At 39.9% G+C, this 14,929-nt stretch overlaps 1 pseudogene across 1 annotated transcript; it reads left to right on the top strand.

The window, feature by feature from the left end:
- The first annotated feature begins 4,815 nt into the window (after nt 1–4,815).
- LOC143529935 (ABC transporter E family member 2-like) lies at nt 4,816–14,306 on the top strand (annotated as a pseudogene). Its single transcript, XR_013134757.1, has 12 exons — nt 4,816–4,915; nt 5,199–5,284; nt 5,378–5,475; nt 6,146–6,263; nt 6,348–6,437; nt 6,610–6,903; nt 7,436–7,536; nt 12,149–12,243; nt 12,364–12,549; nt 12,904–13,173; nt 13,767–14,012; nt 14,106–14,306. The product of XR_013134757.1 is annotated as an ABC transporter E family member 2-like (transcript).
- Nucleotides 14,307–14,929: the final 623 nt, after the last annotated feature.

Here is a 14,929-nt window from a genome sequence, read left to right as displayed (position 1 = left end):
TTCTTTACCATCACAGGATTGGCTACCCATGTTTGGTATCGTATTGGGCGAATGATATTCGCGTGCAGTAGATCTTCTACTTGCTCATTCATGGCCTTTGCCTTCTCGTCTCCCATGACTCTTTTCTTTTGAGCAATTGGCTCTACAGACTTGAATGTGTTGAGAGAGTGCTGCGCCAGGTCTCGCGGAACCCCAGTCATATCAGAATGTTGCCACGCGAAGACTGACGTATACGTTGTGAGCAATCTTTTCATTCTCACCCTTGTGTCATCTGATATCGTAGCTCCGATTGTGATTGTTTGTTCTGGAAATTTTGGGTTGAGAATCCATTCCTCTGGCGCGTTGTTTGCCACTGGAAGCTTCATTCTCCCTTCTCGAGGTATACTTGCTACTGCGCATAAATGATCTCGATACACAAATGTTACTCCTGTTGGTGTTGGGAACCCCAACGCGCCATGCGCTGGTGACGGTATGGCGTTGAATTGGGCAATCGTTCCTCTACCCAAGATCATACTATGGCATGAAGTGGTGGGCAAGACCAGAAAGTTGACAATTTCAGCTCGCTTGTGCTTCTCATCCCCCATAGTTAGTTCGAATTGTATCTGACCTAAGGGGTGAATAATTTCGTTTGAGACACCTGAGATTGGTGCACTCACAACTTCGAGCCTTGCTTGGTCCTCTGGATCCAACTTCCTGAAACATTGCTCATACATGATGTCTGACTCACTACCGGTGTCCACCAGGACTCTTGACACCTCATAATGAGCGATGTGTGCAGTGATGACTAGAGGACTGCTGATAGACGGGCCTCCTCTGATTCTTGGAAAGATTACTTGTTGCTCGCGCCAATCCCCTTGGATTTGCGCGCTTCTCTTCCTCGATCTTTGCCCTTGCCTTCCTCCTTCAGCTACACAGATTCTTTTGAATTTTTTACTGGCTGAGGCTCCGTCTGGTTGTTCGTTCTCTGGTCTTGGGTTTTTTACTAGGTGGGCCAACTTGCCTGATTTCACATCTTTTTCGATCGCATCCTTCAAATGGTGGCATGCATCGGTGTTGTGCCCTGTGGATTTGTGAAACTCACAATATTTGCCACTGTTTGGTGGTCCCTTATGGAGTAATGGCCTGGGGCTTTTAAACTGGACATTCTCTGTGCTTAACACTTGCGAAGGCGTTTGGTGAGGGGAGTCCATATTCTTGGTAGAGGTCTATTAGGCTCTCTGCCGCCTTCTTTCTTGTCACCCTCTCCGCGATTAAGAATGTCTTTTTGGGGCTGGGGTGAACTTTGTTGCGCTTGCTTTTCTGCGGGAGAATAATTAGTTTGTTGCAACCTGGATCATACGGAGTTTTGTTTGCCCCTCCTTTCATTGTTGCGTGGTGCTTCTGTTTGATGCCCTCTATCTCTTGCTCTGTCTTGGGCAATTTGTTTTTCATTTCGCGCGAAGACTCGCGATGCTTCCATAAGCTTAGCCCAAGTGGTTGGCATGCCTTCTCTGCTCACGAGAGCTCTGCGGAGTTGATCACTGCGCGCACCTTGTATAAAGGCAACGCGCAAGAGTTGTTCAGTGATGCCTCCAATTGCAAGAGATTCCTGATTGAAACGAGTTATGTAGTCCTCAATGGTTTCATCATTCCTGCGCACGCAGTGCATGATGTCATCGGGGTCGCGCGTGTGTCTGCGCTGCTGTACAAAGTGAGCCTGGAACTTTTCCAATAGCTCTTCGAACCCATCGATTTGTCCTGTCGGCAAGCTTTCAAACCAGACACTCGCTGCGCCCGTGAGGCAGCGGGCAAACATGTGACACCATGTTGGCATCGTCCAGCTTTCTAGGTTTCCAGTGTTGTAAAAACCTTGTAATAAATCATCTGGATCTGTTGTACCATCGTACTTGCCTAAACCACTTGGCATCTTGGTTTTGTGTTGAACGGGAGCCTTCGCAATGCGCTCAGTGAATTTTGAATGTTTTACCAAGATGGCTGGCCTATATGGTGTGGTTACGTCCACTTGCTCTTTCGCTTGTGGGTTGTATGGTGTGTATAAATCCATATCAGCCTTGGCTCCAGGTGCTATGTTCATGTGTGCGCGAAGCTGTGAACCTCCTGCTCGAGTATCTCGCGTCTTCCTCATGCTGTGCACCTCTTCCTCATCACTAATATCAGCGTGTTCGGTGTGAACAGAATGACCGTCTTCCGGCGCGCACGCCTTTTTTGTTGTTCCCTGAGTGGTTTGTTTATCAAATGCGAGCCTTTGTGTTAAGTCGGCTAACTTTTTGTGTTTTACCAGCTCATTGTATTTGTCCATTAAACGCCGTTGTTCGTTTATGAGTCATTCTTTAGGGTCATTGGTTTCAACTTCCGGACCCTTTGGTCCTTTTTGTTTTGTACCAGTCAGATTTTGGTACGTGAGATCGTCTGGGGGAGTTTCAGTCTGGCTATGAGTTGTTGTGTTGAAGGGATGGTTACTGGTGGTGCGTGCAGTGTCACGCGGCGCCCTCAGCACCTGATGTCCCTCATTAACATCCTCAAGCTCATTATCCTCCAGAACTTGATCATTGTTTCGAACGCCGGAAACCATGGTGAAGATTTTCAGAGAGAAAACTGATGAAATAGTGGTTTTGTTGCCGTTGTAACAGGTGATGGCGCCAATGAAGAAACGTGTATCGACTTACTTGTATTCGATCTACGTTCCTCGAGTATGAGTGTGCTATATCACCGATGGTTTTCCGAGATACGAGTTCTTCCACCTACAAAACGAACAGCACCGTGAGCTTACCCCTCAGAAAGGGACAGAGGGGTCCTCTTTGGGATAACCCTCCGGTGTGAGAATAAGATATTGCAGGAGAAGATAAGAATGTGAAAATGAGTAAAGGATTCAGAATCTATTTCTTGCTTGACCCCAACTGTGGAGGTGGTGTGGTATTTATAGTATTAGGGTTTCCAATGATTGGGCTCAGACCCAATTAGGGCCTTTTTGGCCTCCTCCTATTGCTTCGCGCCACGTGTACTTAGGACACCTGGTGCTTTTTCATTGATTATTCTCTGACCAAGGTATTTTACCTGACCCATGTGCCATCACGTGGTGGCACATGGGTTTTGCTGAGTTGTCCACCCTTCATTGGCAGCTGTCAACATCAGCACATTCTTTATTCCTTAAAAGATACCTTCTGGAAGGTTGTCTGATGAGTACAATCATGGTTGTCCTTATCCTGATTTGGATTAGACTATTGTCTCATTTGTTGTGTTGTCCTTTATGCGCCTATCCCGGGGATGCGCAAGGTCTTCTCTTTATTCTCACGCGTAGATGTTTCATGCGCAGATGTGATATGCGTGAGCATGTGATATGCGTAAGCATATGTAATATGCGTGAGCATATGTGATATGCGCCACGCGCAGATGTGATATGCGTGAGCATATGATGCGTGAGCATATGTGATATGCGTGAGCATATGTGATATGCGCCACGCGCATAGGTTTTGGCTTTGTGTCTTCATGACATCCTGATTTCAAGCCTTTTGTCCATATCTTGTGGGTTGACCCGCCCCGCTCGATGTTAAGGCGGGTGCATACCCCTTCATAATACATATTACTCTACACGCCCGTTGTTTCTCAAAAAAAAAAACATATTATTTGAGACAAGTGCATTAAGACCATTCTCAATTGAGGTTTGCGGGGAGGTCAATGGCCTACGTGGTGTAGACAAGCATTCGTTCGTGGCCATTTACCGCCACACACGTAGACCATGAGGTGCCATACAAGAAAATTATTTAATGGTGCAATACAACAACAAAAGGTAATTTAAATTCATAAATAGAATGTCACATACACTTTTATCAATTTTAACAATTATTTAATTAAATATGTTTTAATATGTTTCTTCGTTTGTCACTTCATCCATAATTGACCAGCTAATAATATTGATGTAACCTCTATTTTTAATTATTTATAATTTACTAAATTATGTTACTAAATAGTCAAAATAGAAAATCAAAAGCTATTTCATCATATAAGACAATCAACATTCATAAGTTATTCCTCAATTTTTAAGCATCTTCACAAAATATTATCAAATATAATGACTTTCATATATTTTTGTAAAATGCAATTTCATATATTACCCGAACAATAACTTCCATCATACTATATAATTTTACTATATTTTGTAACTTAATGTTTTTCAATATTATATTTTAATAGTTCATACAAATTTTTACGTCTAACGATTATGTGATAGTCTAATCTTATACATCTAATAATAAATTTACTAGCAAATACATTAAATTGTTAAATAGTGAACCTGCAATTCTCATAACTTTCTATTCGTCCAATTTATTCTAATTGCAAAAAAATATATAATATTTACGTAAAACCATCTTTACACATAAATTCATAATTTTATATTTATTCAAATAAAAAATCATATATGGTTACCTTTACCTGTTGAATTTACAACAACTTCATGCATGCTACGTATCTAAGAGTTATTTTCACGATGGTGAATGTATAAACGTATTTGAGTAAAACAAGTAATTTTGAAATAAACTCTTCAATTCCATTAACCCAATAAAATAACTTAAAACTTAATTACAAAATAAAAATAATAATAATAATAATATAAAAGATAATTAGTTATAACCTTTTTGTTAATCTTTTATTTGAACTCTAAGATTTCTTTCGTGTATGACAAGTAACATATAAGTTATAACTGATATAAATAAGGTACGACGGTACTAATTGGCAAGTAACTTCTAGCCGTGCGTACCACGTCTTCTGTGTTCCAAGCACTCACCACCTCATCCTCTCAAGTTCAAGTTTTGATCAATGGCAGGTCATGATCGTATCGCCATCCTCAAAGAAGACCGCTGCAAGCCGAACAAGTGCCGGCAGGAATGCAAGAGAAACTGTCCTGTTGTTAAAACTGGTAACATTAATATTACTCTTCTTATTATTAAAACCGTCCAGACCCCAACCAAGTTGACCCTTTTTTGAATCGACCTGTTCTAACCGCTGACCTCAACCCGACCCGTTTGCCAGTCCTAAAATATTCTTTGTATAAACCACTTAGTTCAAAATTTTTGATTATCTTGGAATTGCAAATTATGTTGAAAAATATTAAGTATGTTTTTTTTTATGTTAAAGTGTCTTATGATATGTTATAACACTTTATATTATGATGTATTCATGTTCTTTTTTTTTAATGGCAGGCAGGCAATGTATTGAAGTGACTTCTGAATCCAGGATGGCTTATATCTCTGAGGAGCTTTGCATAGGGTGTGGCATATGTGTTCAGGTTTGTATACCATGTGATTTAAATTTTACTTGTTACCAACAGTAAATATATATTGCTTGAACATATTTTAATTTCTTTGTTTTGTGTATGTAGAAATGCCCATATGGTGCAATTGAAATCATTAATCTACCAAAAGCTTTGGATAAAGAAACAACTCATCGTTACGGTGCGAATACCTTCAAACTACACAGGTTAGCAAACCACTATTATGTTAGGCTTGTAATGGATGAAAACAGATGAATCATGTTCGTATTCGTTTGTGTTACTTTAACCGAACAGACGATCAAACACGAACAATTAAACAAACGGGGTTTTCTTGTCCGTGTTTGTTCGTTAAGAAAACGAGCATGTTCGTGTTTGCTCGCTAACAATATAAACGAACGGTTCACAAATGAGTTGGGAATAAAAAGTTATTGAAAGTAGACTAGGTTGTAATGGGACAAAATGCTTTAAATAAATACATTAACGAATGTAAACGGACTTAAAATTTGTAAACTAACGAACATAAAAAACGTCGACGAATGAATATAAATGAATTAATAGAATGAGCATTTACGAACATGAATAAACGTACGAGACAAATTTAGGTTGTTTTGTTTAACTAAATGAACAAAGTTTTTGTTCACTTATTAAATAAGCAAACTTTCGGTCTAACATGTCAAATGCGTAATATATAAAAAAAATTATTCAAAATGGTAAAACTTACTGTGTAAAAACCTTCTATATCATTATTTTCAAAACATCAATTGTTATTTAAATAATATACTTTGTATTTTGACACACTAAATGTTCACAAGAGTTTAAACTTTTGCACAATAACTGTTTTTTGATCAACCTGACTTTTGAAACTTCAAATTACAGGTTGCCTGTCCCAAAGCCCGGGCAAGTTCTTGGTTTGGTAGGAACAAATGGAATTGGAAAGTCTACTGCTCTCAAAATTTTGGCGGGAAAACTGAAACCGAATTTGGGGCGATTTAATGTAAATGTTTTTTATTAACGGTTGATTATGTTGTTACCTTTCTTTAGTATTAAATTATTAATCATTGCTTCAATATTTTTCCAGAACCCTCCAGGTTGGAAAGAAATTTTAGCTTACTTCCGAGGATCCGAGTTGCAACACTACTTTGCACGTATGGTTGAAGACAATCTAAGGGTACTTATTGTTACTTTTTTGGTTGATCATAACGAGTATAGGTGGTTTTTGTATACGAGTTCATTTAGATCACCTTTAATTAGTCAGCACGTGTGATTTATGCTTTTGTTAGTACTTTTAATTTCATTTTTTTGTTATCTTTTATTTAAGCAGTTTTCTTCTATTAAAACAGGCAGAAATAAAACCGCAGTATGTTGATCATCTTCAAAGAACAGTTCAAGAGAATGTGGGACAAGTTCTTGACCAGCATGCTCAGAGAGATGTGAAAGCAGAGCTTTGTGTTGACCTTGAGTTGACTCAGGTTATCGACCGACAAGTTAAAGATTTATCTGGTGGAGAGCTGCAGCGGTTTGCGATTGCAGTTGTTGCTATACAAAATGCTGATGTTTATATGTTTGATGAGCCCTCAAGTTTAACAAAGACTTAAAGCTGCTCAAGTTATCAGATCCTTGCTGAGACCGAACAGGTTTTGTTTACAATTGTTCTGTAGGTTTTTTGGTTTGGGTAAAAGTCAAAACAGGTTCAGGTTGAAACGGGTAAAAATGGGTTCATGTTGAAACAGGTCATTTTTACGATTGACCCACAATTTTTTTTGTCTGCTTTAAAGTTTTTTACACAATAAGTAACACCGTAGGTGCGTGCATGGGTTGATTTTCGGCTAAAACGATACCAAAAATCGGAAATTCAGTTTTTGAGTTTTTAAAAACCATTCGGTTTGTTTTTTTTGGTTTTACCATTTGGGCTTGAATATTTTGGGCTCTAAAAAAATCAGCCCAAAATAATGAATTTGGGCCTAAATCGTATGACAAGTTAATGGTTAGTTGATTATTATCCATTTGGGCTAAAATAACTGGTTTCACTATTTATTCAAACTTTGGGTGACACACTCTGCTTTTAGTCAAAAGTTTTCAGTTTGCAAGACAGAACACAACTTGAATCGACCCATTTATAAGATATTAATTTAAATTTAAACTGTCTCTATTTTATGACTATTTCAGCTATGTGATTGTTGTGGAACACGATTTAAGCGTGCTCGATTATCTATCAGACAGCATTTGCTGCCTCTACGGGAAGCCCAGTGCATATGGTGTTGTGACTGATAGAGATATTATTGAATGCTTGGTGATTCCATTAATCTCAGCCCCTTTAATAGGCCAACGTATACAAAGAGATAAACATATTTTGAGATAAGATTATCTCATTAATAATACAATTCTAATCTATTACACCCCCGCAGTCGAAGCGGGAGGCTCTCGGATGCTGAGACTAGATCTGAAATCTTCAAATAAAATCTTTGGTAGCCCTTTGGTGAAAATATCCGCGATCTGATATCGCGTAGGGACATGTAGAATTCGAACCTTCCCTCGTTGCACTTGTTCCCGCACAAAATGAATGTCGAGTTCGATGTGTTTTGTTCTTTGATGTTGTACGGGGTTACCAGATAAGTAAATTGCACTGATGTTGTCGCAATAGACCAAAGATGCTGAAGATAACGGTCGTTAAAGTTCAAGCAACAGATTTCGTAGACAACAAATTTCAGCAACCACGTTGGCGACACCTCGGTGCTCGGCCTCGGCACTTGAACGTGACACAGTTGTCTGACGTTTTGACGACCACAAGAGAAGATTGTCGCCAAAGTAGACGCAAAACCCGGATGTAGATCTACGGGTATCCGGACAGCCCGCCCAATCGGCGTCCGTGTATGCCCGAAGCTGCTGATTACCTGAATGGCCGAGGGCGAGGTCGAGATGCTGAGTGCCTCGTAAGTATCGGAGAATGCGAAGCAGAGCGTTCCAGTGGGAGAGATGAGGTGCGTGCATATGCATGCAGACCTGCTGAACCGCATACGAGATGTCTGGGCGAGTAAATGTTTAAGTACTGTAGCGCCCCTGCAAGACTTCTGTATAACGTTGGATCTGCAAACGGTGTACCGGCTTCAGAGCTTAGTTTAGATTTAGTCTCGACTGGCGTAGGAACAGACTTGCAAGAAGACATGCCTGCTCTAGTAAGAATGTCGGTGACATAATTACATTGAGATAGAAACATTCGGTTTCCGCTTCGTTTTACCGATATCCCCAAGAAGAAACTGAGGGGGCCGAGGTCCTTCATGGAAAACTCCGAAGCAAGCTTGTCCATGAGGTTCTGACGAAGATTATCAGACGATGTGGTGAGGATAATGTCGTCGACATAAATTAATAAATATGCCATGGTGTTGCCGTGTTTGAAGATGAATAAAGAGTTGTCACAACGACTTTGACAAAATCCCAAAGTTGTAACAAAATCCGTGAACCGTTGGTACCACGCCCTGGGTGCTTGTTTGAGTCCGTATAACGATTTTCTCAGTCGGCATATGTGGTATGGATGATCCCGATGTCTGATCCCCATAGGTTGATACATGTATACAGTTTCATTCAGATGACCATGTAAAAAGGCATTCGTCACTTCTAACTGATGAACTGGCCAAGATTGTGTTAAAGCCAAAGATAACACGGTGCGTATTGTTGCTGGTTTAACCACTGGACTGAACGTTTCCCCACAATCAACTCCCAACTGTTGGTTTCGACCATCACAAACCAACCTAGCTTTATACCGTTCCAGAGTACCGTCAGATCTAAACTTATGGCGGAAAATCCACATACTTCGTATAACATTCATTTCCGGTTGACGGGGGATCAATTCCCACGTCCCATTTTTAATAAGGGCATCAAACTCAATTTTCATTGCTTGGCGCCATTCTGGGGTGGACAAGGCGATCGATGGGTTACGGGGTATAGGGACGATTGATGTCGAGTTTAGATTAAAGGCTTGTTTGGGTTTGGTGATTCCGTCCATTGAGCGGGTACGGATAGTACGGGTATTTGTATTTTGAGTAATGTGGGCCGGATCGGATGTGTTTATGTGAGTTGGTGGAGTGGCCGAAGAGGTAATAGGTGGGACATTTGGAGTAGGAGGCAAGACAGGTCGTGGAGGGGGTTGGTCTTTGGGCCGGCGGGAATAGACAAAGGGTAGTGAGCTGGGAATGTGGGTAGAAGGTGTACTGGGCTGTGGTGTTGGGGTCGTAGGTGATGGTGTGTTTTGGGCCGTATTATGTAGGGGTTGTGTGGGATTAGAGATGTTAGGCCAAAGATAAGGGTGAAGACCTTCTGTCAAGAAACGATAATCTTGTAAGTTCGGTTTGTTTATGGTTTTGAAAGGGAATGAGGATTCGTCGAACCGAACGTGCCGACAAATGATAATTTTGTGATTTTTAAGGTCAAGACACTTATACCCTTGGTGTTGATTTGGATAGCCAAGGAAAACACACGGCATGGAACGATGTTCCAATTTGTGAATTGTTGTGTGTGGGAGTAAAGGATAGCACAAACAACCGAACACGCGTAGGTGGTCATATGTAGGTGAACGATTGTAAAGAAGGTGTGTCGGGGTTTTAGATTTAAGGGTTTTGTTGGGTAAAATGTTGAGGAGGTAAGTTGCCACTTCCAAAGCATGGTGCCAGAAAGTGTTGGGTAGGTTGGCTTGGGCTAGGAGAGTGCGAACGATGTTGTTAATGGAGCGAATGGTGCATTCCGCTTTTCCATTTTGGGAGGATGTGTGAGGACACGAGAAACGAAATTGCATTCCGGTTTGGTGACAAAAGGTTTAGAAGGAGGTATTTGAATATTCCCTTCCGTTGTCACATTGAAACTGTTTGATTTTTCGTTCAAATTGAGTTTCGATGAGAGTGTAAAATTGTTTAAAACCCGAAAACACTTGAGATTTATGTGAAAGAGGGTATGTCCATAAAAAATTCGTGTGGTCATCGATAAATAGGATGTAATATCGGTGACCACCCGTGCTAACAATAGGCGATATCCATAAGTCACTATGTAATAGATTAAAAGGCATACAAGTGAAGTTATTAGAATCAATAAACGGTAGTCTAATACTTTTGCCAAAAACACATGGTTCACAAACTTGAGAAAGAAATCTATTACAATTAATAAAATTTGACTTATTTAAAAACTTTAATAAATCGGGAGGCGGGTGGCCCAGGCGTTGATGCCACACGTCTTGGGATAAAGCAGCAAAGGTGGATGGTGAGAGAATCTTGGAGAGAATCTCGGGCGTGAGCGGATATAGGTCCCCAGTGCTATTGCTGCGGAGGATACGTGCCTTGGTCTTGAGATCCTTCACAAGAAAACCAAAAGGGTCAAATTTGATTGAAATTTGGTTGTCGGTAGTTAGGCGGCGGACGGAAAGTAAGTTTTTGATAATGTTCGGTGCCATAAGCACGTTATTTAATTTTAGGGGTGGGTAGGGTGGTTTAAGTGTTTGGTTGCCTTATCCGGTCACTGGAATGATTTTACCGTCGCCAACAATTATATTATGTGAGATGCCGGTATTAAAAAAAGAGGAGAAATTACCTTGATTATTGGTCATGTGGTTGGTTGCACCAGTATCCATATACCATGGCTGCTCGGGCGGATAGAGTGACATTGTTTAAAAAGCCTGGTCAATGTCGGTGGGAACGTACCCCATCGGGTATGCTTGTGCTGGTCTTGGTCCTAAGATGCCTTGAGACGGCTGTGTCGGTGTTTTAGCAGCCGTTGGGTACGGGCATGGTGGCATAACTGGCCACTGTTGCCAAGCTTGTTGCGAAGCACCCGGTTGAAATGCAAGCAAAGGACCCCATGGAGTGTATTGCTGATATGATGTTCCCCTCGGCCCCGTCCATAATTGTTGCGTCCCCGACCACGACCGCGCTCGCGGTTCCGTCCTCGGCCCCTATCGGCAGAGGAAGTCCGGTCAGTAGAGTAATCGGTCCGGGAATTTGGTGGGTTGTCTGTTGTTGTATCCGCTTTGGCCGAGGCCTGCAGGGCGGCACCTGTAGTTTGTGCGGCATGAAACGCACGAGCTGCAATACGAGCGGGTGCCATTAAAGTCTGGTAGAGGGTTGGTGGAGCGGATGACGGTGGCTATGGTGCGATATTGATCGGTGAGACCCCCAAGAACCTGAAGCACCAATTGAGTCTGTGAGAGTGGAACATCCACATTTGAAAGCTGATCAGCCAAAATCTTCACTTCTTGACAATACGATGCCATGTCTTTGAATGATTCCAGACACGTATTGTTGAGTTTAGATTGAAGGTGCAAAGCCTGAGCGCTCTTATTATCCTGGAACAAATTCTCTAACGCGGTCCAGGCGTCATAGGCAGTGGTATTTTTCTTCATTACGGTTTGAATAAGATCGATGGATATGGTACCGTATATCCATTGTAAAACAATGGCGTCGATACGGTTCCAATCTTCTTCAGTTTGGGACTGGACTTTGTCGGATGAAGCCGGGGTCGATGTGGAAGAAGATAATGTAACTCGTGGCTGAAGGTGGTGTGCTACCTGGTATGCGGTACAATGAATTCGGAAAAGCTCTGACCACGTAATGTATTGAGCGCTGGCATTGTCGAGGGTTATCGGAATAAAATTCCATATATTTGTGACGGTGATGACTGGGTGGATCTGCGTGGCCATCGTTAGTTGCTGAGAGAAGGAGAAGAAGACTGGTGTAGGAAGAAGCAGGCCGGCGAGGGGAGGATGGCGGGTTAGGATCTTAAGGATGATACCATGATAGGATCTTAAGGATGATACATGATAGAAATATTATTAATGAGATAGGATTATCTCATTAATAATACAAATATAATCTATATACAATTCTAATCTATTAGTGACACTACCCTTTTCTGTTAGAGAAGGAATTAATATCTTTTTGCAAGGTTATGTGCCTATAGAAAACCTTCGTTTTCGTGACGAATCACTTACGTTTAAGGTAACATTTTTACATTTTTATTTATTTCGTGACGAATCGCTTTGTTTACTTGCAATATCAATGATTTTGTTTGAACTAAGTTTTTATTTATTTATTTTTTGCGTATGTATGGGGAAATAGGTGGCTGAGACACCACAGGATAATGCTGAAGAAATTATAGCATATGCTCGTTATAAATATCCCAGTATGTCTATAACGAAAGGCGGTTTTAAACTTAATGTGGTTGAGGGTGAGTTCACCGATTCTCAGATTATAGTAATGCTTGGTGAAAATGGAACCGGGAAGACAACGTTTATTAAAATGCTGGTGAGACATTATTCATTGAATATTGTTATGAGAGTTGGCAATATGGGCGGATTTCGAAAGCGCTCAAAATGGGTTGGGTTGAGTATAGTTTTGCTATACATTTTTAACAAAAAAAAATGGCTTTAAAAATGTAGATGTGTTTTGGTATAACATGCGTAACTATGTACGTGTGTGTAGTTTTGTTGGTGACTTTATAACCATATGACCCGCTGTCTTTTTACTATTAACGTTTCGTATATTTTACAAATTTCGTCAGGTAAAGATGAAACATAACGCGAGTCAACACATTCATATATTAAAGAACATACATTATATTAATTTTTGGCACCTTATTCATATTCATCTTATTTGTAGGCTGGTAAAGAGAAGCCCGATACTATGGAAGGTTAGGAGATAGAGATACCCGAGTTTAATGTCTCTTACAAATGTCAAAAAATCGAACCCACATATAAAAAATCAGTCAAGGAATGCCTAAAAAAATACATCCCTAATTCATATATGCAGCCTCAGTTTGTTTCTGATGTTATAAAGCCTCTTCAAATAGAGCAGTTAATGGATCAAAAGGTTCCTAATCTTTCTGGAGGAGAATTGCAAAGAGTTGCATTGTGCTTGTGTCTTGGCAAGGTAGTTATTATTTCTATGTTTTTCAGTTTTGTTGCAGTCTTAGTCCAAACATTTGTGTTGAGAGTTGAATGTTTAGTCTCCACCGTTAATCTCCTTTAGTCTTTTAATGCGTGACATTACTTTTCTAATAAAAATTAACTGAGATTAACATTGAGGACTAAACGTGCAACTCTCTGACAAGTGCTAGGACTAAGTTTGTAATTTTTAAAATCTAGGGACCAAACTTGCAATATGGTCAAATGATAGGGGCCATTTGTGAAATGTCTCCTCATTTTCTTAAAAGTTGCAATCTTAAATCAAACATTTGTGCTGAGAGTTGAATGTGTAGTCTCCACCGTTAATCTACTTTAGTCTTTAATGGAAAAGTAATGTCACGTGATATTACTTTTCTGTTAAAATTAATTGAGATTAACATTGGGGACTAAATGTACAATTCTTTGACAAGTGTTAGGACTAAGTTTGTAATTTTTAAAATCTAGGGGACCAAACTTGCAATATGGTTAAACGATAGGGACCATTTGTGAAAATTTTCTCATTTTGTTAGTAACCAACCATTATTTTGATTTCTAAATCTTCTTGTGTTTTGATTGTAGCCTGCTGATATATACCTGATTGATGAACCGAGTGCATATCTTGATTCAGAATAACGCATAGTGGCGTTTAAAGTTATAAAAAGATTTATACTACACGCTAAAAAGACTGCATTTGTGGTTGAACATGACTTCATAATGGCAACTTATTTAGCAGATCGGGTGATTGTTTATGAAGGGACACCGTCTATCAATTGTGTCGCAAATTCACCTCAATCTTTATTAACCGGGATGAATCTCTTCTTATCAGTAAGTTTCACATTGTCACTATTATTAATCTAAAAACTACAACTATTTGTTGACCAGGTTTAAAATGTGTGTTTTTTTTAATGTTTGTTACAGCATCTCAACATTACATTTAGGCGGGACCCGACTAATTATCGACCGAGAATCAACAAGCTTGATTCAACAAAGGACAAAGAGCAGAAATGTGCTGGGGCTTATTATTATCTTGACGACAAATTTTTTGATTCGTGGTTCAAGCTCGCAAAGCCGAGCACTTTTAACCATCCTTGGCCAATGTTACTACATTGTGGTTACTAGCTATTATGTATGAAAGAGTTTTAGGTAACATTGGTTTCGCATAGAGGTACCGCTTTCTGATTTCGAGCTATTGATCACTTATAGACGAGAGCTCGTTTTTCGGCCGTGACATTTTAACGTTTTGTGTTTTCTATATGATGACATGAATCCATGATATGGGTTTTTGGTTTCAAATCCCCAATATATTTTGAGTTGTTGGACATGTTTATCAAAAGGAAATATTTTTATGTTTATAACTATCTATGTTTTATCATGTTATATTAGTAGTAGAGTTATATGTCAATTATGTTTCATTCTTATATTGCTAATTGTATTTCATCTATAATACATGCTTGTCACTTGTGATTTATGAAGACATAGGATCCTCCCATACTTGACACCACCTAAACTCTTCACACACCAGTTTTTTTCGAATTTTTGGTAATTATAGGTGGTTTAGAGAAATATTTTGTATTTCTAGGTGGCTTGCTAAACTTTTTATAAAAATGGATAACTCGCAAGGGGGGCCTGCGAGTTTAAAAAAACCTAACGCATATTTTAAAGTCGCAAGAATGGGTAGCGATTTTTGATACATCAAATCTCAATAAGAGGATCTCCATTTTTATTCTCTGCCTACTCACCAG

Source organism: Bidens hawaiensis, unplaced genomic scaffold, assembly GCF_021521415.1.
Source record: "Bidens hawaiensis isolate Kalapana, Puna unplaced genomic scaffold, B.hawaiensis_p1.1 tig00008796_1, whole genome shotgun sequence".
Lineage (NCBI taxonomy): Eukaryota > Viridiplantae > Streptophyta > Magnoliopsida > Asterales > Asteraceae > Bidens > Bidens hawaiensis.
This window is presented reverse-complemented; position numbering and strand designations above follow the sequence as displayed.